We start from the raw sequence: 6000 nt of genomic DNA, 5'->3' as shown, positions 1-6000 counted from the left end.
AAATTTTATAATTATGTGTTTGTGATATTGAATTGATATTAAGGAATGTTATTAATTAATGTGTTTATGATATTGAATTGATGTTAAAAAAAGTTATTAATTAATGTGTTTGTGATATTGATTTGATATTTAGGAAAGTAATTAATTAATGTGTTATTGATATTAAATTGATATTTAGAAAATTTGTTAATTAACATGTTTCTGATATTGAATTGATATTTATGAAAGTTATTGATTAGTTAATGTGTTTGATGAATGTGAAACTCAAATTCTGGTGCTACAAAAATTCAACTAACCAATCACTATCGGAACTTTGCCACAAAATTTATCTCATATTAATGAGCTCAATATAGTTACTCTAAATTTTCTTTTCAATCAAAAAATGGAATATTTAAAATATTTCTATAAATGCATCCAACTAAATTATTTAATCATACTATTTTATTAGGTTAGTTACAAATTTTTAATAAATATATATTTAAAATATTGACAGGTTTACTCTAAATGATATTTACTAAAAAAATTTTCACTATTGTAACTTTTTTTTTGTCTTACTTTATTATAACTTTAATTGTTATTCTTTCGATTGTATTCTTCCATTAATACAATTTGCCTCTCTCTTAAATTGTCACTATAATAATTCATTTTGCATTATTTATTATAAAAAGAATATATTAATAATTTAATTAGTATAAATCAATAAAATTAACATTTTTTGTGTTTATTTAATTGTGCAAAATTGTGACAATTAATATGAGATAAAAAAAAGTTTTTTTAAATAAGTTCAGTGTATAAAGAAGGAAGAATACACACAAAAATGTGGGAGACTAAATTAATATCCACTCAAAAGAAAATGAATCTAAAAAAGGCAAACTAAAGCTTTTATTTTTTATCTCCAAAGAGATGAATAAAATAAGTTAGGTAATTATATGTGAGACTTATATTAGAAAAAAATACACAAAACTATTCCCCCTATAAATGTGAGATAAGAAAAATGTAATATTTGTAGGTTCCGTTAGCTTAAAGTATGGTTGCACACTTAGAAAAATATATGGTCTTTCATGTGCTTGTCTAATTTTAAAGAAGGTTAAACATGATAGTCCAATACAAATGGATGAGCTTTGTACTCACTGGAAAGGACTTAGGTTTGATGATGATCATCTTGATGAAAGATGATACAAGAGATATTTTTGAATGCCAGTGACAATATGAAACTTCACATCAAAGAGAAAATGAGGAAGATTTCTTATCTAGAAACCACATATTTGAAACCATTGTCTCAACCGATAAAAATAAAAAGTGTTCCTAAGAAGGTCAAACTAACATCGAGTGACAATTCAACGATGCTGTCTACTTCGTATTTTGAACATGTTGACAAACTTTTTCTTGACTCTCTAACTTCAAAATCTAAAAAAATATGTTTTCAAAATAGCTACCATTATCAAACCACCTCATTCACCACCTTTACCCAAAATCCAATTAATTGACGAGATGCCAGTTTTTATGCACAAATACATTGAATGGGTCGTCAATATTAAGGGTGACAGTAAAGTTGCAGTTTTCGAGTTGGTTATACTTTGCTCGGTAAAAGAGAGGAGGATCGTACATTTGTCTGCCAACAACTTACCAAAGAGTTGAAAATCCACAAAGAATCATACACACGACTATACAGGAAAAACGAATTTTTTTGATGCAATTCATAAATCTCTTACTCCTTGCATTAGTTGACCGACATCGAAAGAAAAAATATATCATCTTATAGAAAATACATATAATAAGGTGTGTATTAATTCGACAAGATGCAGTTTCTCGAAAACATTTTTTCCACAATGCATGCCCCGCCTCAAAATCCAACCGATAGTATTATGTGTATTGAATGACTTTCAATAATATCGGCACTTTATTCAAGTTTATTTAAAATCGAGAGACCTTATACCACTGACACCACTAGAGTGGACAACTCTTTCAACAAGAGAAGCTGAGACTTGGCCGAATCATTTTTTTTAGAAAGGATGCAAGAATTCACCAAGTTGAGCGAGATTGAAAGGGAATCAAATAAACAAAAGTCAATGGTAGGATTATCCACAAATATAGATTTTGTCAGTGACACATGTTTCAATTTATTTTAATTTTTATTCAATGATATATTTATGGATTAGACACGTTTTGTATTAATTTTTTTTTGTTTATTTAACTGTGCAAAATTGTGAAAATTAGTATGAGAAAAAAAATGTGGTCAAAGGAGTTAGAAAAGTATGAGTGGAAATTCAATCACAATTGCATTTGTGCAAAAATGTTTCTATAGATTTGTTATTAATGAATAGGATATTGATATTTAAGAAAGTTATTAATTAATGTGTTTGTGATATTGAATTGATATTAAGGAAAGATATTAATTAATTAATGTGTTTGTGATATTGAATTGTATTAAGGAAAGTTATTAATTAATGTGTTTGTGATATTGAATTCTTATTTAGGAAAGTTATTAATTAATGTGTTTGTCATATATTTAATTGATATTAAGGAAATTAATTAATTAATTAATTAATTAATGTGTTTCATGAATGTCAAATTCTAATTCTAATTATACAAAATTCAACTAACCAATCACTATTTAGTCGAAACTTTGTCACCAAGTCTATCTCATATTAATGAACACAATATAGTTATTACTAAATTTTCTATAAATCATCAAAAGTGTTTCAAATGTTGTTTATAAGGAAGACTATTGTTGCCTTCAAGACTAAGGAATTTTGTGGTGATCTTCCTTGAACGTAGAATTCCATGAATCATCAAAAGTGTTTGGCATGATGTTTATGTTAATGGTTTTGTAGAGCCAATCTCAGAGACTTCTAGAAAAGTTGCAATCAAGACTTTTATCATGTGTTCTATCCATTACACTTGCAAATGTTTCATATGGAGACTTTATTATATATAGAGAGATTACAACTAGTTACATGATATAATTGATGTGGGACTATTCGATATACAAATATTTTTAATACTATATTTACAAATATCAACACTCCCCCTCAAGGTTGAGCATATAAGTCAAATGGATATCTCTTCAGGTCGGGGCGACTGAACAACTGCCTTTTGTGCTTGCACCATGTACAACATTTTTATTAGAAAATTGATCATCAGCATCATCATCTTCATTTGTACACTATGGGACAGTTCCATTGATTCTCTGCATCATAAAATACACAAAGTAACACAAAATAGAATTAACACAAATTATACCCTATATTTCATATAACACAATTCTCACTCTCACATATTACATATAACTCTTTAATTCTTCCAATTCTTTCCTTCGAGTTTTCCGCTCCGCTTCTAACTTCTCATAAAATTCTTGCTTTTGAGTCTCTATCTTCCTCTGAAGCTCTTCCAACATTTCATTTTGCACCTGTCCGGTGGTTTTTCTTAGATGTACCAAAAAATACTCTCAGACGATACCATCTCCAACCCCACAGACACGCCCACCATGCTCTTTTGTTTCAATTAAGTTAACCAAGAAATCTTACACAATATGATAAGACATACATTGTTAATTATCAAAGCGATTAAAATAACACTAAACATATGCAGAAGAAGTTCTACTTAAATTTTTTTCAGCGAAATTAATTTATATCATCGAGTGATTTAATTTTGTATGAGTCACACATATAGTTCAATCATTCCCTGTCTAGTTTGACTATTGACTATTTAAACTCATTGATTGTTGAGTTCGGTTTTTAAAATATTTACTAGTCTACCTCCGACAAACCTTATAGAAACAATTACATTAATTAAAAATGGTGAATTATTAAATTTATTGATTATTTATACAATTTTATAAGTTTAATTTTTTAAAAAGAATTATTTGATATTTGAATAAAAGTATTTAGTATATATTATTAAAAAAAAAGTGCAACATAATTTGGAGCATATATGTAAAAATATCATTAGTGCACTTTAATATTTGAAGAAAGTATTTTTAAAAGTAAAACTAGAAAAATTCAATAAAACTAAAAAAAAGAGTCATATATTTAGAAAGAAAATAAACTAAAAGAATGATAACTTTTAAAACTAACCACATGACAGAGAGAATTTAAAATGCATTTTAAAGTAACAAATTTTAACTCATTTTTTAAATATAAATCACTTGTATCTAACTATATCTAATAAATATCTAATTATATCTAACGTTGTAGGCGTGGCTCTGTTTTACTCTAAGCAATCTGACATTGTTGTTTGAAGGTCTACTTTATACATTCTTTATTGAGTTTAAATGCTTTAATCCGCATCAAGTGACACTTAATTTAGTTACGTTTATTTTGAATTATTCTATCATGTCTACAGATGTTAAACATGTTGGTGTCAAGAAGGTATATGTTGGCAACCAATTTACAAATGGACAAAAGTTTGAAGTTCAAGATGACATTAGTTCAAGGAAGTGTGAGTGTCCCTTTAAGTTGTGTGTTTATCTTTAGGCAAATAATAAATGGAGATTTAATGCGATTTGTGGTTTACATAACCATGACATATGTGACAAGTTAGTCGGTCATCCCATTGCATGTCGCCTTATGCTAGAAGAGAGGAAAATCGTTTCGTACATGACTTTGAATATGGTTCACCCCAAAAACATACTTTCAACTTTGAAACGTAAAAGATCTGAAAATATCTCAAATATCAAGGAAGTATACAATATTTGTGTCCTTAACAACAAGGCGTTAATGGGATATATAACTAAGATGCAACAAATTTAGGTTTGACTTTTTCAAACAAGAATTTTAGAATAAGATAATAAAATGAAACAAAAAGAAAAGAAAAAGAAAAAGGATAGATTCAGAAACGCAAAGCGTTCTTTCTCCTTAAAGTGCATGTGATTACAAAAATGATATTGTAATAAAGTTGCATGAGATTAAGTGCATGCAACTCAGGTGCCTTATGAATTCAGAAAAGATATCGAGGTAGGAAAGGACGTAGAGAGTTCTTTTCTTATATATTGCTAAGGATACCTATTGACTTTCAAATGTGTTTGTAGGATGAGATGCAGAAAACATTGCTATGTAAAAGATGTTAGACCATGAGGGCAAAATTGAAGTTTGTTTGCTATTTCTTTTCTTATATATTGTTATTGTTCCTTGATATCAAAACATTGTCATGTTTTAGAACCCAAGAAGGAATTCTTTTGATAAATAAAACTCCTTAATTTGTGTACAAATGTGCATAACAAACCAGGTACAGATATCTCACTAATTAATTTTAATAAAAATATCACTATCTCTTAAACTCTAAACCATGTGAATGTTTTTGATATTTTACTTTAATTGATAATTTAGTTATTATTGTTTGATTTAAATTTATGAAAAATTTATTTTAATTAACAATTCATTATATTTAACAATTTTCAAATATCAATAAGTTATTATACTAAATTCATGTCTACATGTTAATATGAGATTCTTTCTACGAAATTAATTATTAATTAAAATATTTTTATTTCAATTATCTATAATTAGATCTAATAGATGACAATTCAATGGTAAGACGTACATCGAATTATTAGGTTATCCTCTAGTAAACACAAGTAAGACCTATGTCTTATTTAAGATTGAATACTCGTCTTCCGCTTAAAAATAATGACAAATAAATTATTTTTCCGTGGATTAAAAAGAGATAACGGGATATACATCCTTTTATCCCTGAGTAAACAAATGTAAGACGTAAGTTTTGTTTAAGGTTTACACCTTGGAAATACAACAACTTATCAAGTTGAGTCTGCCCATGCTGCACTGAAGAATTGGTTGGGAAATAGTAAGGGAGATTTGTGTAGAGATTGATTCTCTATGAACCAAATGATTCAAAATCAACATAATGATATACAAATATAATTTGGTCACAACATCATAGTGTTAGAACACAAGTTCAAAGATAACAATCTTTATTCACTGTTGGTCGGCAACATATATTGATCAAGATTGAATTTTATTTTTCATGAAGCTAAACAAGTTT

This window comes from Lathyrus oleraceus, chromosome 2 (genome assembly GCF_024323335.1).
Source record: "Lathyrus oleraceus cultivar Zhongwan6 chromosome 2, CAAS_Psat_ZW6_1.0, whole genome shotgun sequence".
NCBI lineage: Eukaryota > Viridiplantae > Streptophyta > Magnoliopsida > Fabales > Fabaceae > Lathyrus > Lathyrus oleraceus.
This window is presented reverse-complemented; position numbering follows the sequence as displayed.